This window comes from Argiope bruennichi, chromosome 1, assembly GCF_947563725.1.
Source record: "Argiope bruennichi chromosome 1, qqArgBrue1.1, whole genome shotgun sequence".
In the NCBI taxonomy this organism is placed as follows: Eukaryota; Metazoa; Arthropoda; class Arachnida; order Araneae; family Araneidae; genus Argiope; species Argiope bruennichi.
The window spans coordinates 133,816,273-133,838,143 of NC_079151.1; the positions used below are offsets into that span (position 1 = coordinate 133,816,273).

General features: G+C 38.8%; 72 non-coding genes across 72 annotated transcripts; all 72 read left to right on the plus strand.

Moving 5' to 3' along the window:
- The first annotated feature begins 155 nt into the window (after positions 1 to 155).
- On the plus strand, positions 156 to 229 carry Trnat-agu (transfer RNA threonine (anticodon AGU)). The gene has a single exon. It is a non-coding gene; the product is annotated as a tRNA-Thr (tRNA).
- Positions 230 to 533: 304 nt separating this feature from the next.
- On the plus strand, positions 534 to 607 carry Trnat-agu (transfer RNA threonine (anticodon AGU)). Its single transcript has one exon. It is a non-coding gene; the product is annotated as a tRNA-Thr (tRNA).
- Positions 608 to 722: 115 nt separating this feature from the next.
- Positions 723 to 796, plus strand: Trnat-agu (transfer RNA threonine (anticodon AGU)). The gene has a single exon. It is a non-coding gene; the product is annotated as a tRNA-Thr (tRNA).
- Positions 797 to 1,098: 302 nt separating this feature from the next.
- Positions 1,099 to 1,172, plus strand: Trnat-agu (transfer RNA threonine (anticodon AGU)). Its single transcript has one exon. It is a non-coding gene; the product is annotated as a tRNA-Thr (tRNA).
- Positions 1,173 to 1,287: 115 nt separating this feature from the next.
- On the plus strand, positions 1,288 to 1,361 carry Trnat-agu (transfer RNA threonine (anticodon AGU)). Its single transcript has one exon. It is a non-coding gene; the product is annotated as a tRNA-Thr (tRNA).
- Positions 1,362 to 1,663: 302 nt separating this feature from the next.
- On the plus strand, positions 1,664 to 1,737 carry Trnat-agu (transfer RNA threonine (anticodon AGU)). Its single transcript has one exon. It is a non-coding gene; the product is annotated as a tRNA-Thr (tRNA).
- A 305-nt stretch (positions 1,738 to 2,042) lies between these two features.
- On the plus strand, positions 2,043 to 2,116 carry Trnat-agu (transfer RNA threonine (anticodon AGU)). The gene has a single exon. It is a non-coding gene; the product is annotated as a tRNA-Thr (tRNA).
- Positions 2,117 to 2,231: 115 nt separating this feature from the next.
- Trnat-agu (transfer RNA threonine (anticodon AGU)) lies at positions 2,232 to 2,305 on the plus strand. Its single transcript has one exon. It is a non-coding gene; the product is annotated as a tRNA-Thr (tRNA).
- Positions 2,306 to 2,607: 302 nt separating this feature from the next.
- On the plus strand, positions 2,608 to 2,681 carry Trnat-agu (transfer RNA threonine (anticodon AGU)). The gene has a single exon. It is a non-coding gene; the product is annotated as a tRNA-Thr (tRNA).
- A 115-nt stretch (positions 2,682 to 2,796) lies between these two features.
- Positions 2,797 to 2,870, plus strand: Trnat-agu (transfer RNA threonine (anticodon AGU)). The gene has a single exon. It is a non-coding gene; the product is annotated as a tRNA-Thr (tRNA).
- A 115-nt stretch (positions 2,871 to 2,985) lies between these two features.
- On the plus strand, positions 2,986 to 3,059 carry Trnat-agu (transfer RNA threonine (anticodon AGU)). Its single transcript has one exon. It is a non-coding gene; the product is annotated as a tRNA-Thr (tRNA).
- A 115-nt stretch (positions 3,060 to 3,174) lies between these two features.
- Positions 3,175 to 3,248, plus strand: Trnan-auu (transfer RNA asparagine (anticodon AUU)). The gene has a single exon. It is a non-coding gene; the product is annotated as a tRNA-Asn (tRNA).
- Positions 3,249 to 3,364: 116 nt separating this feature from the next.
- Positions 3,365 to 3,438, plus strand: Trnat-agu (transfer RNA threonine (anticodon AGU)). Its single transcript has one exon. It is a non-coding gene; the product is annotated as a tRNA-Thr (tRNA).
- A 115-nt stretch (positions 3,439 to 3,553) lies between these two features.
- Positions 3,554 to 3,627, plus strand: Trnat-agu (transfer RNA threonine (anticodon AGU)). Its single transcript has one exon. It is a non-coding gene; the product is annotated as a tRNA-Thr (tRNA).
- A 115-nt stretch (positions 3,628 to 3,742) lies between these two features.
- Positions 3,743 to 3,816, plus strand: Trnat-agu (transfer RNA threonine (anticodon AGU)). The gene has a single exon. It is a non-coding gene; the product is annotated as a tRNA-Thr (tRNA).
- Positions 3,817 to 4,120: 304 nt separating this feature from the next.
- Trnat-agu (transfer RNA threonine (anticodon AGU)) lies at positions 4,121 to 4,194 on the plus strand. The gene has a single exon. It is a non-coding gene; the product is annotated as a tRNA-Thr (tRNA).
- Positions 4,195 to 4,309: 115 nt separating this feature from the next.
- Positions 4,310 to 4,383, plus strand: Trnat-agu (transfer RNA threonine (anticodon AGU)). The gene has a single exon. It is a non-coding gene; the product is annotated as a tRNA-Thr (tRNA).
- A 302-nt stretch (positions 4,384 to 4,685) lies between these two features.
- Positions 4,686 to 4,759, plus strand: Trnat-agu (transfer RNA threonine (anticodon AGU)). The gene has a single exon. It is a non-coding gene; the product is annotated as a tRNA-Thr (tRNA).
- Positions 4,760 to 4,874: 115 nt separating this feature from the next.
- On the plus strand, positions 4,875 to 4,948 carry Trnat-agu (transfer RNA threonine (anticodon AGU)). Its single transcript has one exon. It is a non-coding gene; the product is annotated as a tRNA-Thr (tRNA).
- Positions 4,949 to 5,063: 115 nt separating this feature from the next.
- Trnat-agu (transfer RNA threonine (anticodon AGU)) lies at positions 5,064 to 5,137 on the plus strand. Its single transcript has one exon. It is a non-coding gene; the product is annotated as a tRNA-Thr (tRNA).
- A 115-nt stretch (positions 5,138 to 5,252) lies between these two features.
- On the plus strand, positions 5,253 to 5,326 carry Trnan-auu (transfer RNA asparagine (anticodon AUU)). Its single transcript has one exon. It is a non-coding gene; the product is annotated as a tRNA-Asn (tRNA).
- A 116-nt stretch (positions 5,327 to 5,442) lies between these two features.
- Positions 5,443 to 5,516, plus strand: Trnat-agu (transfer RNA threonine (anticodon AGU)). The gene has a single exon. It is a non-coding gene; the product is annotated as a tRNA-Thr (tRNA).
- Positions 5,517 to 5,631: 115 nt separating this feature from the next.
- On the plus strand, positions 5,632 to 5,705 carry Trnat-agu (transfer RNA threonine (anticodon AGU)). The gene has a single exon. It is a non-coding gene; the product is annotated as a tRNA-Thr (tRNA).
- A 115-nt stretch (positions 5,706 to 5,820) lies between these two features.
- On the plus strand, positions 5,821 to 5,894 carry Trnat-agu (transfer RNA threonine (anticodon AGU)). Its single transcript has one exon. It is a non-coding gene; the product is annotated as a tRNA-Thr (tRNA).
- A 304-nt stretch (positions 5,895 to 6,198) lies between these two features.
- Trnat-agu (transfer RNA threonine (anticodon AGU)) lies at positions 6,199 to 6,272 on the plus strand. Its single transcript has one exon. It is a non-coding gene; the product is annotated as a tRNA-Thr (tRNA).
- A 115-nt stretch (positions 6,273 to 6,387) lies between these two features.
- On the plus strand, positions 6,388 to 6,461 carry Trnat-agu (transfer RNA threonine (anticodon AGU)). The gene has a single exon. It is a non-coding gene; the product is annotated as a tRNA-Thr (tRNA).
- A 115-nt stretch (positions 6,462 to 6,576) lies between these two features.
- Positions 6,577 to 6,650, plus strand: Trnat-agu (transfer RNA threonine (anticodon AGU)). The gene has a single exon. It is a non-coding gene; the product is annotated as a tRNA-Thr (tRNA).
- Positions 6,651 to 6,953: 303 nt separating this feature from the next.
- Trnat-agu (transfer RNA threonine (anticodon AGU)) lies at positions 6,954 to 7,027 on the plus strand. The gene has a single exon. It is a non-coding gene; the product is annotated as a tRNA-Thr (tRNA).
- Positions 7,028 to 7,142: 115 nt separating this feature from the next.
- On the plus strand, positions 7,143 to 7,216 carry Trnat-agu (transfer RNA threonine (anticodon AGU)). The gene has a single exon. It is a non-coding gene; the product is annotated as a tRNA-Thr (tRNA).
- A 304-nt stretch (positions 7,217 to 7,520) lies between these two features.
- On the plus strand, positions 7,521 to 7,594 carry Trnat-agu (transfer RNA threonine (anticodon AGU)). The gene has a single exon. It is a non-coding gene; the product is annotated as a tRNA-Thr (tRNA).
- Positions 7,595 to 7,709: 115 nt separating this feature from the next.
- Positions 7,710 to 7,783, plus strand: Trnat-agu (transfer RNA threonine (anticodon AGU)). The gene has a single exon. It is a non-coding gene; the product is annotated as a tRNA-Thr (tRNA).
- A 302-nt stretch (positions 7,784 to 8,085) lies between these two features.
- Positions 8,086 to 8,159, plus strand: Trnat-agu (transfer RNA threonine (anticodon AGU)). The gene has a single exon. It is a non-coding gene; the product is annotated as a tRNA-Thr (tRNA).
- A 303-nt stretch (positions 8,160 to 8,462) lies between these two features.
- On the plus strand, positions 8,463 to 8,536 carry Trnat-agu (transfer RNA threonine (anticodon AGU)). The gene has a single exon. It is a non-coding gene; the product is annotated as a tRNA-Thr (tRNA).
- Positions 8,537 to 9,029: 493 nt separating this feature from the next.
- Trnat-agu (transfer RNA threonine (anticodon AGU)) lies at positions 9,030 to 9,103 on the plus strand. The gene has a single exon. It is a non-coding gene; the product is annotated as a tRNA-Thr (tRNA).
- Positions 9,104 to 9,218: 115 nt separating this feature from the next.
- Trnat-agu (transfer RNA threonine (anticodon AGU)) lies at positions 9,219 to 9,292 on the plus strand. The gene has a single exon. It is a non-coding gene; the product is annotated as a tRNA-Thr (tRNA).
- Positions 9,293 to 9,407: 115 nt separating this feature from the next.
- Trnat-agu (transfer RNA threonine (anticodon AGU)) lies at positions 9,408 to 9,481 on the plus strand. Its single transcript has one exon. It is a non-coding gene; the product is annotated as a tRNA-Thr (tRNA).
- A 115-nt stretch (positions 9,482 to 9,596) lies between these two features.
- Positions 9,597 to 9,670, plus strand: Trnat-agu (transfer RNA threonine (anticodon AGU)). The gene has a single exon. It is a non-coding gene; the product is annotated as a tRNA-Thr (tRNA).
- A 303-nt stretch (positions 9,671 to 9,973) lies between these two features.
- Trnat-agu (transfer RNA threonine (anticodon AGU)) lies at positions 9,974 to 10,047 on the plus strand. Its single transcript has one exon. It is a non-coding gene; the product is annotated as a tRNA-Thr (tRNA).
- A 115-nt stretch (positions 10,048 to 10,162) lies between these two features.
- Positions 10,163 to 10,236, plus strand: Trnat-agu (transfer RNA threonine (anticodon AGU)). Its single transcript has one exon. It is a non-coding gene; the product is annotated as a tRNA-Thr (tRNA).
- Positions 10,237 to 10,539: 303 nt separating this feature from the next.
- On the plus strand, positions 10,540 to 10,613 carry Trnat-agu (transfer RNA threonine (anticodon AGU)). The gene has a single exon. It is a non-coding gene; the product is annotated as a tRNA-Thr (tRNA).
- A 115-nt stretch (positions 10,614 to 10,728) lies between these two features.
- Positions 10,729 to 10,802, plus strand: Trnat-agu (transfer RNA threonine (anticodon AGU)). Its single transcript has one exon. It is a non-coding gene; the product is annotated as a tRNA-Thr (tRNA).
- Positions 10,803 to 11,104: 302 nt separating this feature from the next.
- Positions 11,105 to 11,178, plus strand: Trnat-agu (transfer RNA threonine (anticodon AGU)). The gene has a single exon. It is a non-coding gene; the product is annotated as a tRNA-Thr (tRNA).
- A 303-nt stretch (positions 11,179 to 11,481) lies between these two features.
- On the plus strand, positions 11,482 to 11,555 carry Trnat-agu (transfer RNA threonine (anticodon AGU)). The gene has a single exon. It is a non-coding gene; the product is annotated as a tRNA-Thr (tRNA).
- Positions 11,556 to 11,670: 115 nt separating this feature from the next.
- Trnat-agu (transfer RNA threonine (anticodon AGU)) lies at positions 11,671 to 11,744 on the plus strand. The gene has a single exon. It is a non-coding gene; the product is annotated as a tRNA-Thr (tRNA).
- A 303-nt stretch (positions 11,745 to 12,047) lies between these two features.
- On the plus strand, positions 12,048 to 12,121 carry Trnat-ggu (transfer RNA threonine (anticodon GGU)). Its single transcript has one exon. It is a non-coding gene; the product is annotated as a tRNA-Thr (tRNA).
- A 115-nt stretch (positions 12,122 to 12,236) lies between these two features.
- Trnat-agu (transfer RNA threonine (anticodon AGU)) lies at positions 12,237 to 12,310 on the plus strand. The gene has a single exon. It is a non-coding gene; the product is annotated as a tRNA-Thr (tRNA).
- Positions 12,311 to 12,425: 115 nt separating this feature from the next.
- Positions 12,426 to 12,499, plus strand: Trnat-agu (transfer RNA threonine (anticodon AGU)). The gene has a single exon. It is a non-coding gene; the product is annotated as a tRNA-Thr (tRNA).
- Positions 12,500 to 12,802: 303 nt separating this feature from the next.
- Positions 12,803 to 12,876, plus strand: Trnat-agu (transfer RNA threonine (anticodon AGU)). Its single transcript has one exon. It is a non-coding gene; the product is annotated as a tRNA-Thr (tRNA).
- A 303-nt stretch (positions 12,877 to 13,179) lies between these two features.
- On the plus strand, positions 13,180 to 13,253 carry Trnat-agu (transfer RNA threonine (anticodon AGU)). The gene has a single exon. It is a non-coding gene; the product is annotated as a tRNA-Thr (tRNA).
- Positions 13,254 to 13,368: 115 nt separating this feature from the next.
- On the plus strand, positions 13,369 to 13,442 carry Trnat-agu (transfer RNA threonine (anticodon AGU)). The gene has a single exon. It is a non-coding gene; the product is annotated as a tRNA-Thr (tRNA).
- Positions 13,443 to 13,744: 302 nt separating this feature from the next.
- Trnat-agu (transfer RNA threonine (anticodon AGU)) lies at positions 13,745 to 13,818 on the plus strand. Its single transcript has one exon. It is a non-coding gene; the product is annotated as a tRNA-Thr (tRNA).
- Positions 13,819 to 13,933: 115 nt separating this feature from the next.
- Trnat-agu (transfer RNA threonine (anticodon AGU)) lies at positions 13,934 to 14,007 on the plus strand. The gene has a single exon. It is a non-coding gene; the product is annotated as a tRNA-Thr (tRNA).
- Positions 14,008 to 14,122: 115 nt separating this feature from the next.
- On the plus strand, positions 14,123 to 14,196 carry Trnat-agu (transfer RNA threonine (anticodon AGU)). The gene has a single exon. It is a non-coding gene; the product is annotated as a tRNA-Thr (tRNA).
- A 303-nt stretch (positions 14,197 to 14,499) lies between these two features.
- On the plus strand, positions 14,500 to 14,573 carry Trnat-agu (transfer RNA threonine (anticodon AGU)). Its single transcript has one exon. It is a non-coding gene; the product is annotated as a tRNA-Thr (tRNA).
- Positions 14,574 to 14,688: 115 nt separating this feature from the next.
- On the plus strand, positions 14,689 to 14,762 carry Trnat-agu (transfer RNA threonine (anticodon AGU)). Its single transcript has one exon. It is a non-coding gene; the product is annotated as a tRNA-Thr (tRNA).
- A 302-nt stretch (positions 14,763 to 15,064) lies between these two features.
- On the plus strand, positions 15,065 to 15,138 carry Trnat-agu (transfer RNA threonine (anticodon AGU)). The gene has a single exon. It is a non-coding gene; the product is annotated as a tRNA-Thr (tRNA).
- Positions 15,139 to 15,253: 115 nt separating this feature from the next.
- Positions 15,254 to 15,327, plus strand: Trnas-aga (transfer RNA serine (anticodon AGA)). Its single transcript has one exon. It is a non-coding gene; the product is annotated as a tRNA-Ser (tRNA).
- Positions 15,328 to 15,442: 115 nt separating this feature from the next.
- Trnat-agu (transfer RNA threonine (anticodon AGU)) lies at positions 15,443 to 15,516 on the plus strand. Its single transcript has one exon. It is a non-coding gene; the product is annotated as a tRNA-Thr (tRNA).
- A 115-nt stretch (positions 15,517 to 15,631) lies between these two features.
- Positions 15,632 to 15,705, plus strand: Trnat-agu (transfer RNA threonine (anticodon AGU)). The gene has a single exon. It is a non-coding gene; the product is annotated as a tRNA-Thr (tRNA).
- A 304-nt stretch (positions 15,706 to 16,009) lies between these two features.
- On the plus strand, positions 16,010 to 16,083 carry Trnap-agg (transfer RNA proline (anticodon AGG)). Its single transcript has one exon. It is a non-coding gene; the product is annotated as a tRNA-Pro (tRNA).
- A 493-nt stretch (positions 16,084 to 16,576) lies between these two features.
- On the plus strand, positions 16,577 to 16,650 carry Trnat-agu (transfer RNA threonine (anticodon AGU)). Its single transcript has one exon. It is a non-coding gene; the product is annotated as a tRNA-Thr (tRNA).
- A 302-nt stretch (positions 16,651 to 16,952) lies between these two features.
- Trnat-agu (transfer RNA threonine (anticodon AGU)) lies at positions 16,953 to 17,026 on the plus strand. The gene has a single exon. It is a non-coding gene; the product is annotated as a tRNA-Thr (tRNA).
- Positions 17,027 to 17,891: 865 nt separating this feature from the next.
- Positions 17,892 to 17,965, plus strand: Trnat-agu (transfer RNA threonine (anticodon AGU)). The gene has a single exon. It is a non-coding gene; the product is annotated as a tRNA-Thr (tRNA).
- Positions 17,966 to 18,080: 115 nt separating this feature from the next.
- Positions 18,081 to 18,154, plus strand: Trnat-agu (transfer RNA threonine (anticodon AGU)). The gene has a single exon. It is a non-coding gene; the product is annotated as a tRNA-Thr (tRNA).
- A 491-nt stretch (positions 18,155 to 18,645) lies between these two features.
- On the plus strand, positions 18,646 to 18,719 carry Trnat-agu (transfer RNA threonine (anticodon AGU)). Its single transcript has one exon. It is a non-coding gene; the product is annotated as a tRNA-Thr (tRNA).
- A 115-nt stretch (positions 18,720 to 18,834) lies between these two features.
- Trnai-aau (transfer RNA isoleucine (anticodon AAU)) lies at positions 18,835 to 18,908 on the plus strand. The gene has a single exon. It is a non-coding gene; the product is annotated as a tRNA-Ile (tRNA).
- A 115-nt stretch (positions 18,909 to 19,023) lies between these two features.
- Positions 19,024 to 19,097, plus strand: Trnai-uau (transfer RNA isoleucine (anticodon UAU)). Its single transcript has one exon. It is a non-coding gene; the product is annotated as a tRNA-Ile (tRNA).
- A 679-nt stretch (positions 19,098 to 19,776) lies between these two features.
- On the plus strand, positions 19,777 to 19,850 carry Trnat-agu (transfer RNA threonine (anticodon AGU)). Its single transcript has one exon. It is a non-coding gene; the product is annotated as a tRNA-Thr (tRNA).
- Positions 19,851 to 20,152: 302 nt separating this feature from the next.
- On the plus strand, positions 20,153 to 20,226 carry Trnat-agu (transfer RNA threonine (anticodon AGU)). The gene has a single exon. It is a non-coding gene; the product is annotated as a tRNA-Thr (tRNA).
- A 492-nt stretch (positions 20,227 to 20,718) lies between these two features.
- Trnat-agu (transfer RNA threonine (anticodon AGU)) lies at positions 20,719 to 20,792 on the plus strand. Its single transcript has one exon. It is a non-coding gene; the product is annotated as a tRNA-Thr (tRNA).
- Positions 20,793 to 21,096: 304 nt separating this feature from the next.
- On the plus strand, positions 21,097 to 21,170 carry Trnat-agu (transfer RNA threonine (anticodon AGU)). Its single transcript has one exon. It is a non-coding gene; the product is annotated as a tRNA-Thr (tRNA).
- Positions 21,171 to 21,661: 491 nt separating this feature from the next.
- Positions 21,662 to 21,735, plus strand: Trnat-agu (transfer RNA threonine (anticodon AGU)). The gene has a single exon. It is a non-coding gene; the product is annotated as a tRNA-Thr (tRNA).
- The last annotated feature ends 136 nt before the right edge of the window (positions 21,736 to 21,871 follow it).

Below are 21,871 nucleotides of genomic sequence, written 5' to 3' on the forward strand. Positions count from 1 at the left end.
TAGTGACCAGGAGGTAATGATTTAGAATCTCGTCGGTGCCTTTCTTATAGAAGTATGTTCACTTTTTAAAGAAAATTAACATCAATTAAAAGAGCTATTTTAGTAAAATTTAAAGATTTTCATTTGGAATCGTAATTCGAATCCATTGGAATCGAGGCGCCGTGGCTTAGTTGGTTAAAGCGCCTGTCTAGTAAACAGGAGATCACGAGTTCGAATCTCGTCGGTGCCTCTCATGTAGAAGTGTGGTCACACTTTTTATGAAAACAAACATCAATTAAGAGAGCTCTTTTAGTAAAAGTTAGAGCTTTTCATTTGGGATAGAAATTCGAACCCTATGGCATCGAGGCGCCGTGGCTAAGTTGGTTATAGCGCCTGTCTAGTGACCAGGAGGTAATTATTTAGAATCTCGTCGGTGCCTTTCTTATAGAAGTATGGTCACTTTTTTATGAAAATTAACATCAATTAAAAGAGCTATTTTAAAAAAAATTTAAAGATTTTCATTTGGAATCGTAATTCGAATCGAATGGAATTGAGGCGCCGTGGCTTAGTTGGTTAAAGCGCCTGTCTAGTAAACAGGAGATCACGAGTTCGAATCTCGTCGGTGCCTCTCATGTAGAAGTGTGGTCACACTTTTTATGAAAACAAACATCAATTAAGAGAGCTCTTTTAGTAAAAGTTAGAGCTTTTCATTTGGGATAGAAATTCGAACCCATTTGAATCGAGGCGCCGTGGCTTAGGTGGTTAAAGCGCCTGTCTAGTAAACAGGAAATTATGAGTTCGAGTCTCGTCGGTGCCTCTCATGTAGAAGTGTGGTCAGATTTTTTATGAAAACATACATGAATTAAAAGAGCTCATTAGTAAAATTTAAAGCATGACATTTGGAATCGTAATTCGAACCCTATGGCATCGAGGCGCCGTGGCTAAGTTGTTTATAGCGCCTGTCTAGTGATCAGGAGGTAATTATTTAGAATCTCGTCGGTGCCTTTCTTATAGAAGTATGGTCACTTTTTTAAGAAAATTAACATCAATTAAAAGAGCTATTTTAAAAAAATTTAAAGATTTTCATTTGGAATGGTAATTCGAATCGAATGGAATCGAGGCGCCGTGGCTTAGTTGGTTAAAGCGCCTGTCTAGTAAACAGGAGATCACGAGTTCGAATCTCGTCGGTGCCTTTCATGTAGAAGTGTGGTCACACTTTTTATGAAAACAAACATCAATTAAAAGAGCTCATTTAGTAAAAGTTAGAGCTTTTCATTTGGGATAGAAATTCGAACCCACTTGAATCGAGGCGCCCTGGCTTAGTTGGTTAAAGCGCCTGTCTAGTAAGCAGGAGATCACGAGTTCGAGTCTCGTAGGTGCCTCTTATGTAGAAGTGTGGTGAGGTTTTTTATGAAAACATACATGAATTAAAAGAGCTCATTAGTAAAATTTAAAGCATGACAATTGGAATCGTAATTGGAACTCTATGGCATCGAGGCGCCGTGGCTAATTTGGTTATAGCGCCTGTCTAGTGACCAGAAGGTAATGATTTAGAATCTCGTCGGTGCCTTTCTTATAGAAGTATTGTCACTTTTTAAAGAAAATTACCATCAATTAAAAGAGCTATTTTAGTAAAATTTAAAGATTTTCATTTGGAATCGTAATTCGAATCCACTGGAATCGAGGCGCCGTGGCTTAGTCGGTTAAAGCGCCTGTCTAGTAAACAGGAGATCACGAGTTCGAATCTCGTCGGTGCCTCTTATGTAGAAGTGTGGTCAGATTTTTTATGAAAACATACATGAATTAAAAGAGCTCATTAGTAAAATTTAAAGCATGACATTTGGAATCGTAATTCGAACCCTATGGCATCGAGGCGCCGTGGCTAAGTTGGTTATAGCGCCTGTCTAGTGACCAGGAGGTAATTATTTAGAATCTCGTCGGTGCCTTTCTTATAGAAGTATGGTCACTTTTTTAAGAAAATTAACATCAATTAAAAGAGCTATTTTAAAAAAAAAATTTAAAGATTTTCATTTGGAATCGTAATTCGAATCGAATGAAATCGAGGCGCCGTGGCTTAGTTGGTTAAAGCGCCTGTCTAGTAAACAGGAGATCACGAGTTCGGATCTCGTCGGTGCCTCTCATGTAGAAGTGTGGTCACACTTTTTATGAAAACAAACATCAATTAAGAGAGCTCTTTTAGTAAAAGTTAGAGCTTTTCATTTGGGATAGAAATTCGAACCCATTTGAATCGAGGCGCCGTGGCTTAGGTGGTTAAAACGCCTGTCTAGTAAACAGGAGATCACGAGTTCGAGACTCGTCGGTGCCTCTTATGTAGAAGTGTGGTGAGATTTTTTATGAAAACATACATGAATTAAAAGCGCTCATTAGTTAAATTTAAAGCATGACAATTGGAATCGTAATTCGAACCCTATGGCATCGAGGCGCCGTGGCTAATTTGGTTATAGCGCCTGTCTAGTGACCAGGAGGTAATGATTTAGAATCTCGTCGGTGCCTTTCTTATAGAAGTATGGTCTCTTTTTTAAGAAAATTAACATCAATTAAAAGAGCTATTTTAGTAAAATTTAAAGATTTTCATTTGGAATCGTAATTTGAATCGATTGGAATCGAGGCGCCGTGGCTTAGTTGGTTAAAGCGCCTGTCTAGTAAACAGGAGCTCACGAGTTCGAATCTCGTCGGTGCCTCTCATGTAGAAGTGTGGGCACACTTTTTATGAAAACAAACATCAATTAAAAGAGCTCTTTTAGTAAAAGTTAGAGCTTTTCATTTGGGATAGAAATTCGAACCCATTTGAATCGAGGCGCCGTGGCTTAGGTGGTTAAAGCGCCTGTCTAGTAGACAGGAGATCACGAGTTCGAGTCTCGTCGGTGCCTCTCATGTAGAAGTGTGGGCACACTTTTTATGAAAACAAACATCAATTAAAAGAGCTCTTTTAGTAAAAGTTAGAGCTTTTCATTTGGGATAGAAATTTTAACCCACTTGAATCGAGGCGCCGTGGCTTAGTTGGTTAAAGCGCCTGTCTAGTAAACATGAGATCACGAGTTCGAATCTCGTCGGTGCCTCTCATGTAGAAGTGTGGTCACACTTTTTATGAAAACAAACATCAATTAAAAGAGCTCTTTTAGTAAAAGTTAGAGATTTTCATTTGGGATAGAAATTCGAACCCACTTGAATCGAGGCGCCGTGGCTTAGTTGGTTAAAGCGCCTGTCTATTAAACAGGAGATAACGAGTTCCAATCTCGTCAGCGCCTCTCATGTCGAATTATGGTTAACTTTTTTTATGTAACAATACTGGAACTGATAGAGCTCTTTTAGTAAAATATGAAGCATGACATTTGGATTCGTAATTCGAACCGAATGGAATCGAGGCGCCGTGGCTTAGTTGGTTAAAGCGCCTGTCTAGTAAACAGGAGATCACGAGTTCGAATCTCGTCGGTGCCTTTCATGTAGAAGTGTGGTCACACTTTTTATGAAAACAAACATCAATTAAAAGAGCTCATTTAGTAAAAGTTTGAGCTTTTCATTTTGGATAGAAATTCGAACCCACTTGAATCGAGGCGCCGTGGCATAGTTGGTTAAAGCGCCTGTCTAGTAAACAGGAGATCACGAGTTCGAGTCTCGTCGGTGCCTTTCATGTAAAAGTGTGGTCACACTTTTTATGAAAACAAACATCAATTAAAAGAGCTATTTTAGTAAAAGTTAGAGCTTTTCATTTGGGATAGAAATTCGAACCCATTTGAATCGAGGCGCCGTGGCTTAGGTGGTTAAAGCGCCTGTTTAGTAAACAGGAAATTATGAGTTCGATTCTCGTCGGTGCCTCTCATGTAGAAGTGTAGTCAAATTTTTTATGAAAAAAGACATGAATTAAAAGAGCTCTTTTAGTAAAAGTTAGAGCTTTTCATTTGGGATAGATATTCGAACCCATCGGAATCTAGGCGCCGTGGCTTCGTTGGTTAAAGCGCCTGTCTAGTAAACAGGAGATCACGAGTTCGAATCTGGTCTTTGCCTCTCATGTAGCAGTGTGTTCAATTTTGTTATGAAAACAGACATCAATTAAAAGAATTCTTTTAGTAAAAGTTAAAACTTTTCATTTGGGATAGAAATTCGAACCCATTGGAATCGAGGCGCCGTGGCTTAGGTGGTTAAAGCGCCTGTCTAGTAAACAGGAGATCACGAGTTCGGATCTCGTCGGTGCCTCTCATGTAGAAGTGTGGTCACACTTTTTATGAAAACAAACATCAATTAAGAGAGCTCTTTTAGTAAAAGTTAGAGCTTTTCATTTGGGATAGAAATTCGAACCCATTTGAATCGAGGCGCCGTGGCTTAGGTGGTTAAAACGCCTGTCTAGTAAACAGGAGATCACGAGTTCGAGACTCGTCGGTGCCTCTTATGTAGAAGTGTGGTGAGATTTTTTATGAAAACATACATGAATTAAAAGCGCTCATTAGTTAAATTTAAAGCATGACAATTGGAATCGTAATTCGAACCCTATGGCATCGAGGCGCCGTGGCTAATTTGGTTATAGCGCCTGTCTAGTGACCAGGAGGTAATGATTTAGAATCTCGTCGGTGCCTTTCTTATAGAAGTATGGTCTCTTTTTTAAGAAAATTAACATCAATTAAAAGAGCTATTTTAGTAAAATTTAAAGATTTTCATTTGGAATCGTAATTTGAATCGATTGGAATCGAGGCGCCGTGGCTTAGTTGGTTAAAGCGCCTGTCTAGTAAACAGGAGCTCACGAGTTCGAATCTCGTCGGTGCCTCTCATGTAGAAGTGTGGGCACACTTTTTATGAAAACAAACATCAATTAAAAGAGCTCTTTTAGTAAAAGTTAGAGCTTTTCATTTGGGATAGAAATTCGAACCCATTTGAATCGAGGCGCCGTGGCTTAGGTGGTTAAAGCGCCTGTCTAGTAGACAGGAGATCACGAGTTCGAGTCTCGTCGGTGCCTCTCATGTAGAAGTGTGGGCACACTTTTTATGAAAACAAACATCAATTAAAAGAGCTCTTTTAGTAAAAGTTAGAGCTTTTCATTTGGGATAGAAATTTTAACCCACTTGAATCGAGGCGCCGTGGCTTAGTTGGTTAAAGCGCCTGTCTAGTAAACATGAGATCACGAGTTCGAATCTCGTCGGTGCCTCTCATGTAGAAGTGTGGTCACACTTTTTATGAAAACAAACATCAATTAAAAGAGCTCTTTTAGTAAAAGTTAGAGATTTTCATTTGGGATAGAAATTCGAACCCACTTGAATCGAGGCGCCGTGGCTTAGTTGGTTAAAGCGCCTGTCTATTAAACAGGAGATAACGAGTTCCAATCTCGTCAGCGCCTCTCATGTCGAATTATGGTTAACTTTTTTTATGTAACAATACTGGAACTGATAGAGCTCTTTTAGTAAAATATGAAGCATGACATTTGGATTCGTAATTCGAACCGAATGGAATCGAGGCGCCGTGGCTTAGTTGGTTAAAGCGCCTGTCTAGTAAACAGGAGATCACGAGTTCGAATCTCGTCGGTGCCTTTCATGTAGAAGTGTGGTCACACTTTTTATGAAAACAAACATCAATTAAAAGAGCTCATTTAGTAAAAGTTTGAGCTTTTCATTTTGGATAGAAATTCGAACCCACTTGAATCGAGGCGCCGTGGCATAGTTGGTTAAAGCGCCTGTCTAGTAAACAGGAGATCACGAGTTCGAGTCTCGTCGGTGCCTTTCATGTAAAAGTGTGGTCACACTTTTTATGAAAACAAACATCAATTAAAAGAGCTATTTTAGTAAAAGTTAGAGCTTTTCATTTGGGATAGAAATTCGAACCCATTTGAATCGAGGCGCCGTGGCTTAGGTGGTTAAAGCGCCTGTTTAGTAAACAGGAAATTATGAGTTCGATTCTCGTCGGTGCCTCTCATGTAGAAGTGTAGTCAAATTTTTTATGAAAAAAGACATGAATTAAAAGAGCTCTTTTAGTAAAAGTTAGAGCTTTTCATTTGGGATAGATATTCGAACCCATCGGAATCTAGGCGCCGTGGCTTCGTTGGTTAAAGCGCCTGTCTAGTAAACAGGAGATCACGAGTTCGAATCTGGTCTTTGCCTCTCATGTAGCAGTGTGTTCAATTTTGTTATGAAAACAGACATCAATTAAAAGAATTCTTTTAGTAAAAGTTAAAACTTTTCATTTGGGATAGAAATTCGAACCCATTGGAATCGAGGCGCCGTGGCTTAGGTGGTTAAAGCGCCTGTCTAGTAGACAGGAGATCACGAGTTCGAGTCTCGTCGGTGCCTCTCATGTAGAAGTGTGGGCACACTTTTTATGAAAACAAACATCAATTAAAAGAGCTCTTTTAGTAAAAGTTAGAGCTTTTCATTTGGGATAGAAATTTTAACCCACTTGAATCGAGGCACCGTGGCTTAGTTGGTTAAAGCGCCTGTCTAGTAAACATGAGATCACGAGTTCGAATCTCGTCGGTGCCTCTCATGTAGAAGTGTGGTCACACTTTTTATGAAAACAAACATCAATTAAAAGAGCTCTTTTAGTAAAAGTTAGAGCTTTCAATTTGGGATAGAAATTCGAACCCTCTTGAATCGAGGCGCCGTGGCTTAGTTGGTTAAAGCGCCTGTCTAGTAAACAGGAGATCACGAGTTCGAGTCTCGTCGGTGCCTCTTATGTAGAAGTGTGGTCAGATTTTTTATGAAAACATACATGAATTAAAAGAGCTCATTAGTAAAATTTAAAGCATGACATTTGGAATCTTAATTCGAACCCTATGGCATCGAGGCGCTGTGGCTAAGTTGGTTATAGCGCCTGTCTAGTGACCAGGAGGTAATTATTTAGAATCTCGTCGGTGCCTTTCTTATAGAAGTATGGTCACTTTTTTAAGAAAATTAACATCAATTAAAAGAGCTATTTTAAAAAAAATTTAAAGATTTTCATTTGGAATCGTAATTCGAATCGAATGGAATCGAGGCGCCGTGGCTTAGTTGGTTAAAGCGCCTGTCTAGTAAACAGGAGATCACGAGTTCGAATCTCGTCGGTGCCTCTCATGTAGAAGTGTGGTCACACTTTTTATGAAAACAAACATCAATTAAGAGAGCTCTTTTAGTAAAAGTTAGAGCTTTTCATTTGGGATAGAAATTCGAACCCATTTGAATCGAGGCGCCGTGGCTTAGGTGGTTAAAGCGCCTGTCTAGTAAACAGGAAGTTATGAGTTCGATTCTCGTCGGTGCCTCTCATGTAGAAGTGTGGTCAGATTTTTTATGAAAACATACATGAATTAAAAGAGCTCATTAGTAAAATTTAAAGCATGACATTTGGAATCGTAATTCGAACCCTATAGCGTCGAGGCGCCGTGGCTAAGTTGTTTATAGCGCCTGTCTAGTGACCAGGAGGTAATTATTTAGAATCTCGTCGGTGCCTTTCTTATAGAAGTATGGTCACTTTTTTAAGAAAATTAACATCAATTAAAAGAGCTATTTTAAAAAAAAATTTAAAGATTTTCATTTGGAATCGTAATTCGAATCGAATGGAATCGAGGCGCCGTGGCTTAGTTGGTTAAAGCGCCTGTCTAGTAAACAGGAGATCACGAGTTCGAATCTCGTCGGTGCCTTTCATGTAGAAGTGTGGTCACACTTTTTATGAAAACAAACATCAATTAAAAGAGCTCTTTTAGTAAAAGTTAGAGCTTTTCATTTGGGATAGAAATTCGAACCCACTTGAATCGAGGCGCCGTGGCTTAGTTGGTTAAAGCGCCTGTCTAGTAAACAGGAGATCACGAGTTCGAGTCTCGTCGGTGCCTCTTATGTAGAAGTGTGGTGAGGTTTTTTATGAAAACATACATGAATTAAAAGAGCTCATTAGTAAAATTTTAAGCATAACAATTGGAATCGCAATTCGAACTCTATGGCATCGAGGCGCCGTGGCTAATTTGGTTATAGCGCCTGTCTAGTGACCAGAAGGTAATGATTTAGAATCTTGTCGGTGCCTTTCTTATAGAAGTATTGTCACTTTTTAAAGAAAATTACCATCAATTAAAAGAGCTGTTTTAGTAAAATTTAAAGATTTTCATTTGGAATCGTAATTCGAATCCACTGGAATCGAGGCGCCGTGGCTTAGTCGGTTAAAGCGCCTGTCTAGTAAACAGGAGATCACGAGTTCGAATCTCGTCGGTGCCTCTTATGTAGAAGTGTGGTTAGATTTTTTATGAAAACATACATGAATTAAAAGAGCTCATTAGTAAAATTTAAAGCATGACATTTGGAATCGTAATTCGAACCCTATGGCATCGAGGCGCCGTGGCTAAGTTGGTTATAGCGCCTGTCTAGTGACCAGGAGGTAATTATTTAGAATCTCGTCGGTGCCTTTCTTATAGAAGTATGGTCACTTTTTTAAGAAAATTAACATCAATTAAAAGAGCTATTTTAAAAAAAATTTAAAGATTTTCATTTGGAATCGTAATTCGAATCGAATGGAATCGAGGCGCCGTGGCTTAGTTGGTTAAAGCGCCTGTCTAGTAAACAGGAGATCACGAGTTCGAATCTCGTCGGTGCCTCTCATGTAGAAGTGTGGTCACACTTTTTATGAAAACAAACATCAATTAAGAGAGCTCTTTTAGTAAAAGTTAGAGCTTTTCATTTGGGATAGAAATTCGAACCCATTTGAATCGAGGCCCCGTGGCTTAGGTGGTTAAAGCGCCTGTCTAGTAAACAGGAAATTATGAGTTCGATTCTCGTCGGTGCTTCTCATGTAGAAGTGTGGTCAAATTTTTTATGAAAAAAGACATCAATTAAAAGAGCTCTTTTAGTAAAAGTTAGAGCTTTTCATTTGGGATAGATATTCGAACCCATCGGAATCGAGGCGCCGTGGCTTAGTTGGTTAAAGCGCCTGTCTAGTAAACAGGAGATCACGAGTTCGAATCTCGTTTTTGCCTCTCATGTAGAAGTGTGTTCAAATTTGTTATGAAAACAGACATCAATTAAAAGAGCTCTTTTAGTAAAAGTTAAAACTTTTCATTTGGGATAGAAATTCGAACCCATTGGAATCGAGGCGCCGTGGCTTAGTTGGTTAAAGCGCCTGTCTAGTAAACAGGAGATCACGAGTTCGAATCTCATCGGTGCCTCTCATGTAGAAGTGTGGGCGCACTTTTTATGAAAACAAACATCAATTAAAAGAGCTCTTTTAGTAAAAGTTAGAGCTTTTCATTTGGGATAGAAATTCGAACCCATTTGAATCGAGGCGCCGTGGCTTAGGTGGTTAAAGCGCCTGTCTAGTAGACAGGAGATCACGAGTTCGAGTCTCGTCGGTGCCTCTCATGTAGAAGTGTGGGCACACTTTTTATGAAAACAAACATCAATTAAAAGAGCTCTTTTAGTAAAAGTTAGAGCTTTTCATTTGGGATAGAAATTTTAACCCACTTGAATCGAGGCGCCGTGGCTTAGTTGGTTAAAGCGCCTGTCTAGTAAACATGAGATCACGAGTTCGAATCTCGTCGGTGCCTCTCATGTAGAAGTGTGGTCACACTTTTTATGAAAACAAACATCAATTAAAAGAGCTCTTTTAGTAAAAGTTAGAGCTTTTAATTTGGGATAGAAATTCGAACCCACTTGAATCGAGGCGCCGTTGCTTAGTTGGTTAAAGCGCCTGTCTAGTAAACAGGAGATCACGAGTTCGAGTCTCGTCGGTGCCTCTTATGTAGAAGTGTGGTCAGATTTTTTATGAAAACATACATGAATTAAAAGAGCTCATTAGTAAAATTTAAAGCATGACATTTGGAATCGTAATTCGAACCCTATGGCATCGAGGCGCCGTGGCTAAGTTGGTTATAGCGCCTGTCTAGTGACCAGGAGGTAATTATTTAGAATCTCGTCGGTGCCTTTCTTATAGAAGTATGGTCACTTTTTTAAGAAAATTAACATCAATTAAAAGAGCTATTTTAAAAAAAATTTAAAGATTTTCATTTGGAATCGTAATTCGAATCGAATGCAATCGAGGCGCCGTGGCTTAGTTGGTTAAAGCGCCTGTCTAGTAAACAGGAGATCACGAGTTCGAATCTCGTCGGTGCCTCTCATGTAGAAGAGTGGTCACACTTTTTATGAAAACAAACATCAATTAAGAGAGCTCTTTTAGTAAAAGTTAGAGCTTTTCATTTGGGATAGAAATTCGAACCCATTTGAATCGAGGCGCCGTGGCTTAGGTGGTTAAAGCGCCTGTCTAGTAAACAGGAAGTTATGAGTTCGATTCTCGTCGGTGCCTCTCATGTAGAAGTGTGGTCAGTTTTTTTATGAAAACATACATGAATTAAAAGAGCTCATTAGTAAAATTTAAAGCATGACATTTGGAATCGTAATTCGAACCCTATAGCATCGAGGCGCCGTGGCTAAGTTGTTTATAGCGCCTGTCTAGTGACCAGGAGGTAATTATTTAGAATCTCGTCGGTGCCTTTCTTATAGAAGTATGGTCACTTTTTTAAGAAAATTAACATTAATTAAAAGAGCTATTTTAAAAAAAATTTAAAGATTTTCATTTGGAATCGTAATTCGAATCAAATGGAATCGAGGCGCCGTGGCTTAGTTGGTTAAAGCGCCTGTCTAGTAAACAGGAGATCACGAGTCCGAATCTCGTCGGTGCCTTTCATGTAGAAGTGTGGTAACACTTTTTATGAAAACAAACATCAATTAAAAGAGCTCTTTTAGTAAAAGTTAGAGCTTTTCATTTGGGATAGAAATTCGAACCCACTTGAATCGAGGCACCGTGGCTTAGTTGGTTAAAGCGCCTGTCTAGTAAACAGGAGATCACGAGTTCGAGTCTCGTCGGTGCCTCTTATGTAGAAGTGTGGTGAGGTTTTTTATGAAAACATACATGAATTAAAAGAGCTCATTAGTAAAATTTAAAGCATAACAATTGGAATCTTAATTCGAACTCTATGGCATCGAGGCGCCGTGGCTAATTTGGTTATAGCGCCTGTCTAGTGACCAGAAGGTAATGTTTTAGAATCTCGTCGGTGCCTTTCTTATAGAAGTATTGTCACTTTTTAAAGAAAATTACCATCAATTAAAAGAGCTATTTTAGTAAAATTTAAAGATTTTCATTTGGAATCGTAATTCGAATCCACTGGAATCGAGGCGCCGTGGCTTAGTCGGTTAAAGCGCCTGTCTAGTAAACAGGAGATCACGAGTTCGAATCTCGTCGGTGCCTCTTATGTAGAAGTGTGGTCAGATTTTTTATGAAAACATACATGAATTAAAAGAGCTCATTAGTAAAATTTAAAGCATGACATTTGGAATCGTAATTCGAACCCTATGGCATCGAGGCGCCGTGGCTAAGTTGGTTATAGCGCCTGTCTAGTGACCAGGAGGTAATTATTTAGAATCTCGTCGGTGCCTTTCTTATAGAAGTATGGTCACTTTTTTAAGAAAATTAACATCAATTAAAAGAGCTATTTTAAAAAAAATTTAAAGATTTTTATTTGGAATCGTAATTCGAATCGAATGAAATCGAGGCGCCGTGGCTTAGTAGGTTAAAGCGCCTGTCTAGTAAACAGGAGATCACGAGTTCAAATCTCGTCGTTGCCTCTCATGTAGAAGTGTGGTCACACTTTTTATGAAAACAAACATCAATTAAGAGAGCTCTTTTAGTAAAAGTTAGAGCTTTTCATTTGGGATAGAAATTCGAACCCATTTGAATCGAGGCGCCGTGGCTTAGGTGGTTAAAGCGCCTGTCTAGTAAACAGGAGATCACGAGTTCGAGTCTCGTCGGTGCCTCTTATGTAGAAGTGTGGTGAGATTTTTTTATGAAAACATACATGAATTAAAAGAGCTCATTAGTAAAATTTAAAGCATGACAATTGGAATCGTAATTCGAACCCTATGGCATCGAGGCGCCGTGGCTAATTTGGTTATAGCGCCTGTCTAGTGACCAGGAGGTAATGATTTAGAATCTCGTCGGTGCCTTTCTTATAGAAGTATGGTCACTTTTTTAAGAAAATTAACATCAATTAAAAGAGCTATTTTAGTAAAATTTAAAGATTTTCATTTGGAATCGTAATTTGAATCGATTGGAATCGAGGCGCCGTGGCTTAGTTGGTTAAAGCGCCTGTCTGGTAAACAAGAGATCACGAGTTCGAATCTCGTCGGTGCCTCTCATGTAGAAGTGTGGGCACACTTTTTATGAAAACAAACATCAATTAAAAGAGCTCTTTTAGTAAAAGTTAGAGCTTTTCATTTGGGATAGAAATTTTAATCCACTTGAATCGAGGCGCCGTGGCTTAGTTGGTTAAAGCGCCTGTCTAGTAAACATGAGATCACGAGTTCGAATCTCGTCGGTGCCTATCATGTAGAAGTGTGGTCACACTTTTTATGAAAACAAACATCAATTAAAAGAGCTCTATTAGTAAAAGTTAGAGCTTTTCATTTGGGATAGAAATTCGAACCCATTTGAATCGAGGCGCCGTGGCTTAGGTGGTTAAAGCGCCTGTCTAGTAAACAGGAGATCACGAGTTCGAATCTCGTCGGTGCCTCTCATGTAGAAGTGTGGTCACACTTTTTATGAAAACAAACATCAATTAAAAGAGCTCTATTAGTAAAAGTTAGAGCTTTTCATTTGGGATAGAAATTCGAACCCATTTGAATCGAGGCGCCGTGGCTAATTTGGTTATAGCGCCTGTCTAGTGACCAGAAGGTAATGATTTAGAATCTCGTCGGTGCCTTTCTTATAGAAGTATTGTCACTTTTTAAAGAAAATTACCATCAATTAAAAGAGCTATTTTAGTAAAATTTAAAGATTTTCATTTGGAATCGTAATTTGAATCCACTGGAATCGAGGCGCCGTGGCTTAGTCGGTTAAAGCGCCTGTCTAGTAAACAGGAGATCACGAGTTCGAATCTCGTCGGTGCCTCTTATGTAGAAGTGTGGTCAGATTTTTTATGAAAACATACATGAATTAAAAGAGCTCATTAGTAAAATTTAAAGCATGACATTTGGAATCGTAATTCGAACCCTATGGCATCGAGGCGCCGTGGCTAAGTTGGTTATAGCGCCTGTCTAGTGACCAGGAGGTAATTATTTAGAATCTCGTCGGTGCCTTTCTTATAGAAGTATGGTCACTTTTTTAAGAAAATTAACATCAATTAAAAGAGCTATTTTAAAAAAAATTTAAAGATTTTTATTTGGAATCGTAATTCGAATCGAATGAAATCGTGGCGCCGTGGCTTAGTAGGTTAAAGCGCCTGTCTAGTAAACAGGAGATCACGAGTTCAAATCTCGTCGTTGCCTCTCATGTAGAAGTGTGGTCACACTTTTTATGAAAACAAACATCAATTAAGAGAACTCTTTTAGTAAAAGTTAGAGCTTTTCATTTGGGATAGAAATTCGAACCCATTTGAATCGAGGCGCCGTGGCTTAGGTGGTTAAAGCGCCTGTCTAGTAAACAGGAGATCACGAGTTCGAGTCTCGTCGGTGCCTCTTATGTAGAAGTGTGGTGAGATTTTTTATGAAAACATACATGAATTAAAAGAGCTCATTAGTAAAATTTAAAGCATGACAATTGGAATCGTAATTCGAACCCTATGGCATCGAGGCGCCGTGGCTAATTTGGTTATAGCGCCTGTCTAGTGACCAGGAGGTAATGATTTAGAATCTCGTCGGTGCCTTTCTTATAGAAGTATGGTCACTTTTTTAAGAAAATTAACATCAATTAAAAGAGCTATTTTAGTAAAATTTAAAGATTTTCATTTGGAATCGTAATTTGAATCGATTGGAATCGAGGCGCCGTGGCTTAGTTGGTTAAAGCGCCTGTCTAGTAAACAAGAGATCACGAGTTCGAATCTCGTCGGTGCCTCTCATGTAGAAGTGTGGGCACACTTTTTATGAAAACAAACATCAATTAAAAGAGCTCTTTTAGTAAAAGTTAGAGCTTTTCATTTGGGATAGAAATTTTAATCCACTTGAATCGAGGCGCCGTGGCTTAGTTGGTTAAAGCGCCTGTCTAGTAAACATGAGATCACGAGTTCGAATCTCGTCGGTGCCTATCATGTAGAAGTGTGGTCACACTTTTTATGAAAACAAACATCAATTAAAAGAGCTCTATTAGTAAAAGTTAGAGCTTTTCATTTGGGATAGAAATTCGAACCCATTTGAATCGAGGCGCCGTGGCTTAGGTGGTTAAAGCGCCTGTCTAGTAAACAGGAGATCACGAGTTCGAATCTCGTCGGTGCCTCTCATGTAGAAGTGTGGTCACACTTTTTATGAAAACAAACATCAATTAAAAGAGCTCTATTAGTAAAAGTTAGAGCTTTTCATTTGGGATAGAAATTCGAACCCATTTGAATCGAGGCGCCGTGGCTAATTTGGTTATAGCGCCTGTCTAGTGACCAGAAGGTAATGATTTAGAATCTCGTCGGTGCCTTTCTTATAGAAGTATTGTCACTTTTTAAAGAAAATTACCATCAATTAAAAGAGCTATTTTAGTAAAATTTAAAGATTTTCATTTGGAATCGTAATTCGAATCCACTGGAATCGAGGCGCCGTGGCTTAGTCGGTTAAAGCGCCTGTCTAGTAAACAGGAGATCACGAGTTCGAATCTCGTCGGTGCCTCTCATGTAGAGGTGTGGTCACACTTTTTATGAAAACAAACATCAATTAAAAGAGCTCTTTTAGTAAAACTTAGAGCTTTTGATTTGGGATAGAAATTCGAACCCACTTGAATCGAGGCGCCGTGGCTTAGTTAGTTAAAGCGCCTGTTTAGTAAACAGGAGATCACGAGTTCAAATCTCGTCGGTGCCTCTTATGTTGAAGTATGGTCAGAATTTTTATGAAAACATACATGAATTAAAAGAGCTCATTAGTAAAATTAAAAGCATGACATTTGGAATCGTAATTCGAACCCTATGGCATCGAGGCGCCGTGGCTAAGTTGGTTATAGCGCCTGTCTAGTGACCAGGAGGTAATGATTTAGAATCTCGTCGGTGGATTTCTTATAGAAGTATGGTCACTTTTTAAAGAAAATTAACATCAATTAAAAGAGCTATTTTAGTAAAATTTAAAGATATTCATTTGGAATCGTAATTCGAATCGAATGGAATCGAGGCGCCGTGGCTTAGTTGGTTAAAGCGCCTGTCTAGTAAACAGGAGATCACGAGTTCGAATCTCGTCGGTGCCTCTCATGTAGAAGTGTGGGCACACTTTTTATGAAAACAAACATCAATTAAAAGACCTCTTTTAGTAAAAGTTAGAGCTTTTCATTTGGGATAGAAATTCGAACCCACTTGAATCGAGGCGCCGTGGCTTAGTTGGTTAAAGCGCCTGTCAAGAGAACAGGAGATCACGAGTTCGAATCTCGTCGGTGCCTGTCATGTAGAAGTGTGGTCACACTTTTTATGAAAACAAACATTAATTTAAAGAGTTCTTTTAGTAAAAGTTAGAGCTTTTCATTTGGGATAGAAATTCGAACCCATTTGAATCGAGGCGCCGTGGCTTAGGTGGTTAAAGCGCCTGTTTAGTAAACAGGAGATCAAGAGTTCGAGTCTCGTCGGTGCCTCTCATGTAGAAGTGTGGGCACACTTTTTATGAAAACAAACATCAATTAAAAGAGCTCTTTTAGTAAAAGTTAGAGCTTTTCATTTGGGATAGAAATTCGAACCCACTTAAATCGAGGCGCCGTGGCTTAGTTGGTTAAAGCTTCTGTCTAGTAAACAGGAGATCACGAGTTCGAATCTCGTCGGTGCCTCTCATGTAGAAGTGTGGTCACACTTTTTATGAAAACAAACATCAATTAAAAGAGCTCTTTTAGTAAAAGTTAAAGCTTTTCATTTGGGATAGAAATTCGAACCCATTTGAATCGAGGCGCCGTGGCTTAGGTGGTTAAAGCGCCTGTCTAGTAAACAGGAAATTATGAGTTCGATTCTCGTTGGTGCCTCTCATGTAGAAGTGTGGTCAAATTTTTTATGAAAACAGACATGAATTAAAAGAGCTCTTTTAGTAAAAGTTAGAGCTTTTCATTTGGGATAGATATTCGAACCCATTGGAATCGAGGCGCCGTGGCTTAGTTGGTTAAAGCGCCTGTCTAGGAAACAGGAGATCACGAGTTCGAATCTCGTCGGTGCCTCTTATGTAGAAATGTGGTCAGATTTTTTATGAAAACATACATGAATTAAAAGAGCTCATTAGTAAAATTTAAAGCATGACATTTGGAATCGTAATTCGAACCCTATGGCATCGAGGCGCCGTGGCTAAGTTGTTTATAGAGCCTGTCTAGTGACCAGGAGGTAATTATATAGAATCTCGTCGGTGAATTTCTTATAGAAGTATGGTCACTTTTTTAAGAAAATTAACATCAATTAAAAGAGCTATTTTAAAAAACATTTACAGATTTTCATTTGGAATCGTAATTCGAATCGAATGGAATCGCGGCGCAATGGCTTAGTTGGTTAAAGCGCCTGTCTAGTAAACAGGAGATCTCGAGTTCGAATCTCGTCGGTGCCTCTCATGTAGAAGTGTGGTCACACTTTTTATGAAAACAAACATTCAATCAAAAGAGCTCTTTTAGTAAAAGTTAGAGCTTTTCATTTGGGATAGAAATTCGAACCCACTTGAATCGAGGCGCCATGGCTTAGTTGGTTAAAGCGCCTGTCTAGTAAACAGGAGATCACGAGTTCGAGTCTCGTCGGTGCCTCTTATGTAGAAGTGTGGTCACATTTTTTATGAAAACATACATGAATTAAAAGAGCTCGTTAGTAAAATTTAAAGCATGACATTTGGAATCGTAATTCGAACCCTATGGCATCGAGGCGCCGTGGCTAAGTTGGTTATAGCGCCTGTCTAGTGACCAGGAGGTAATGATTTAGAATCTCGTCGGTGGATTTCTTATAGAAGTATGGTCACTTTTTAAAGAAAATTAACATCAATTAAAAGAGCTATTTTAGTAAAATTTAAAGATATTCATTTGGAATCGTAATTCGAATCGAATGGAATCGAGGCGCCGTGGCTTAGTTGGTTAAAGCACCTGTCTAGTAAACAGGAGATCACGAGTTCGAATCTCGTCGGTGCCTCTCATGTAGAAGGGTGGTCAAACTTTTTATGAAAACAAACATCAATTAAAATAGCTCTTTTAGTAAAAGTTAGAGCTTTTCATTTGGGATAGAAATTCGAACCCATTTGAATCGAGGCGCCGTTTTAGGTGGTTAAAGCGCCTGTCTAGTAAATAGGAAATTATGAGTTCGATTCTCGTCGGTTCCTCTCATGTAGAAGTGTGGTCAAATTTTTTATGAAAACAGACATGAATTAAAAGATCTCTTTTAGTAAAATTTAAAGCATGACAATTGGAATCGTAATTCGAACCCTATGGCATCGAGGCGCCGTGGCTAATTTGGTTATAGCGCCTGTCTAGTGACCAGGAGTTAATGATTTAGAATCTCGTCGGTGCCTTTCTTATAGAAGTATGGTCACTTTTTTAAGAAAATTAACATCAATTAAAAGAGCTATTTTAGTAAAATTTAAAGATTTTCATTTGGGATAGAAATTCGAACCCATTGGAATCGAGGTGCTTTGCTTAGTTGGTTAAAGCGCCTGTCTAGTAAACAGGAGATCACGAGTTCGAATCTTGTCGGTGCCTCTTATGTAGAAGTGTGGTCAGAGTTTTTATGAAAACATACATGAATTAAAAGAGCTCATTAGTAAAATTTAAAGCATGACATTTGGAATCGTAATTCGAACCCTATGGCATCGAGGCGCCGTGGCTAAGTTGGTTATAGCGCCTGTCTAGTGACCAGGAGGTAATGATTTAGAATCTCGTCGGTGGATTTCTTATAGAAGTATGGTCACTTTTTAAAGAAAATTAACATCAATTAAAAGAGCTATTTTAGTAAAATTTAAAGATATTCATTTGGAATCGTAATTCGAAACGAATGGAATCGAGGCGCCGTGGCTTAGTTGGTTAAAGCGCCTGCCTAGTAAACAGGAGATCACGAATTCGAATCTCGTCGGTGCCTCTCATTTAGAAAAGTGGTCGTATTTTTTATGAAAACAGACATGAATTAAAAGAGCTCTTTTAGTAAAATTTATAGCTCTTCATTCTGGACGGAAATTTGAACGCAGTGATATCGAGGCGCCCTGGCTTAGTTGGTTAAAGCGCCTGTCTAGTAAACAGAAGATCACGAGTTCGAATCTCGTCGGTGCCTCTCATGTAGAAGTGTGGTCAAACTTTTTATGAAAACAAACATCAATTAAAATAGCTCTTTTAGTAAAAGTTAGAGCTTTTCATTTGGGATAGAAATTCGAACCCACTTGAATCGAGGCGCCATGGCTTTGTTGGTTGAAGCGCCTGTCTAGTAAACATGAGATCACGAGTTCGAATCTCGTCGGTGCCTCTTATGTTGAAGTATGGTCAGATTTTTTATGAAAACATACATGAATTAAAAGAGCTCATTAGTAAAATTAAAAGCATGACATTTGGAATCGTAATTCGAACCCTATGGCATCGAGGCGCCGTGGCTAAGTTGGTTATAGCGTCTGTCTAGTGACCAGGAGGTAATGATTTAGAATCTCGTCGGTGGATTTCTTATAGAAGTATGGTCACTTTTTAAAGAAAATTAACATCAATTAATAGAGCTATTTTAGTAAAATTTAAAGATATTCATTTGGAATCGTAATTCGAATCGAATGGAATCGAGGCGCCGTGGCTTAGTTGGTTAAAGCGCCTGTCTAGTAAACAGGAGATCGCGAGTTCGAATCTTGTCGGTGCCTCTCATGTAGAAGTGTGGTCGCATTTTTTATGAAACCAGACATCAATTAAAAGAGCTCTTTTAGTAAAATTTATAGCTCTATATTTGGGACGGAAATTCGAACGCAGTGGAATCGAGGCGCCGTGGCTTAGTTGGTTAAAGCGCCTGTCTAATAAACAGGAGATCACGAGTTCGAATCTCGTCGGTGCCTCTCATGTAGAAGTGTGGTCACATTTTTTATGAAAACAGACATCAATTAAAAGAGATCTTTTAGTAAAATTTATAGCTTTTCATTTGGGACGTAAATTCGAACGCAGTTGATTCGGGGCGCCGTGGCTAAGTTGGTTAAAGCGCCTGGCTTATAAACAGGAGATCATGAGTTCGATTTTCGTCGGTGCCTCTTATGTAGAAGTGTGGTCAGATTTTTTATGAAAACATACATCAATTAAAAGAGCTCATTAGTAAAATTTAAAGCATGACATTTGGAATCGTAATTCGAACCCTATGGCATTGAGGCGCCGTGGCTAATTTGGTTATAACGCCTGTCTAGTGACCAGGAGGTAATGATTTAGAATCTCGTCGGTGCCTTTCTTATAGAAGTATGGTCACTTTTTTAAGAAAATTAACATCAATTAAAAGAGCTATTTTAGTAAAATTTAAAGATTTTCATTTGGAATCGTAATTCGAATCGAATGGAATCGAGGCGCCGTGGCTTAGTTGGTTAAAGCGCTTTTCTAGTAAACTGGAGACCACGAGTTCGAATCTTGTCGGTGCCCTCATGCAGAAGTGTAGTCACATTTTTTATGAAAACAGTCATCAATTAAAAGAGCTCTTTTAGTAAAATTTATAGCTTTTCATTTGGGACGTAAATTCGAACACAGTGGAATCGGGACGCCTTGGCTTAGTTGGTTAAAGCGCCTGTTTAGTAAACAGGAGATCACGAGTTCGAATCTCGTCGGTGCCTCTCATGTAGAAGTGTGGTCACACTTTTTATGAAAACAAACATCAATTAAGAGAGCTCTTTTAGTAAAAGTTAGAGCTTTTCATTTGGGATAGAAATTCGAACCCATTTGAATCGAGGCGCCGTGGCTTAGTTGTTTAAAGCGCCTGTCTAGTAAACAGGAGATCACGAGTTTGAGTCTCGTCGGTGCCTCTTATGTAGAAGTGTGGTCACATTTTTTATGAAAACATACATGAATTAAAAGAGCTCATTAGTAAAATTTAAAGCATGACATTTGGAATCGTAATTCAAACCCTATGGCATCGAGGCGCCGTGGCTAAGTTGGTTATAGCGCCTGTCTAGTAACCAGGAGGTAATGATTTAGAATCTCGTCGGTGCCTTTCTTATAGAAGTATGGTCACTTTTTAAAGAAAATTAACATCAATTAAAAGAGCTATTTTAGTAAAATTTAAAGATATTCATTTGGAATCGTAATTCGAATCGAATGGAATCGAGGCGCCGTGGCTTAGTTGGTTAAAGCACCTGTCTAGTAAACAGGAGATCACGAGTTCGAATCTCGTCGGTGCCTTTCATGTAGAAGTGTGGTCAAACTTTTTATGAAAACAAACATCAATTAAAATAGCTCTTTTAGTAAAAGTTAGAGCTTTTCATTTGGGATAGAAATTCGAACCCATTTGAATCGAGGCGCCGTGGCGTAGGTGGTTAAAGCGCCTGTCTAGTAAACAGGAAATTATGAGTTCGATTCTCGTCGGTTCCTCTCATGTAGAAGTGTGGTCAAATTTTTTATGAAAACAGACATGAATTAAAAGATCTCTTTTAGTAAAATTTAAAGCATGACAATTGGAATCGTAATTCGAACCCTATGGCATCGAGGCGCCGTGGCTAATTTGGTTATAGCGCCTGTCTAGTGACCAGGAGGTAATGATTTAGAATCTCGTCGGTGCCTTTCTTATAGAAGTATGGTCACTTTTTTAAGAAAATTAACATCAATTAAAAGAGCTATTTTAGTAAAATTTAAAGATTTTCATTTGGAATCGTAATTCGAATCGATTGGAATCGAGGCGCCGTGGCTTAGTTGGTTAAAGCGCCTGTCTAGTAAACAGGAGATCACGAGTTCGAATCTCGTCGGTGCCTCTTATGTAGAAGTGTGGTCAGATTTTTTATGAAAACATACATGAATTAAAAGAGCTCATTAGTAAAATTTAAAGCATGACATTTGGAATCGTAATTCGAACCCTATGGCATCGAGGCGCCGTGGCTAAGTTGGTTATAGCGCCTGTCTTGTGACCAGGAGGTAATGATTTAGAATCTCGTCGGTGCCTTTCTTATAGAAGTATGGTCACTTTTTTAAGAAAATTAACATCAATTAAAAGAGCTATTTTTAAAAAAAATTTAAAGATTTTCATTTGGAATCGTAATTCGAATCGAATGAAATCGAGGCGCCGTGGCTTAGTTGGTTAAAGCGCCTGTCTAGTAAACAGGAGATCACGAGTTCGAATCTCGTCGGTGCCTCTCATGTAGAAGTGTGGTCACACTTTTTATGAAAACAAACATCAATTAAGAGAGCTCTTTTAGTAAAAGTTAGAGCTTTTCATTTGGGATAGAAATTCGAACCCATTTGAATCGAGGCGCCGTGGCTTAGTTGTTTAAAGCGCCTGTCTAGTAAACAGGAGATCCCGAGTTTGAGTCTCGTCGGTGTCTCTTATGTAGAAGTGTGGTCACATTTTTTATGAAAACATACATGAATTAAAAGAGCTCATTAGTAAAATTTAAAGCATGACATTTGGAATCGTAATTCAAACCCTATGGCATCGAGGCGCCGTGGCTAAGTTGGTTATAGCGCCTGTCTAGTAACCAGGAGGTAATGATTTAGAATCTCGTCGGTGGATTTCTTATAGAAGTATGGTCACTTTTTAAAGAAAATTAACATCAATTAAAAGAGCTATTTTAGTAAAATTTAAACATTTTCATTTGGAATCGTAATTCGAATCGAATGGAATTGAGGCGCCGTGGCTTAGTTGGTTAAAGCGCCTGTCTAGTAAACAGGAGATCACGAGTTCGAATCTCGTCGGTGCCTCTCATGTAGAAGTGTGGTCACACTTTTTATGAAAACAAAAATCAATTAAGAGAGCTCTTTTAGTAAAAGTTAGAGCTTTTCATTTGGGATAGAAATTCGAACCCATTTGAATCGAGGCGCCGTGGCGTAGGTGGTT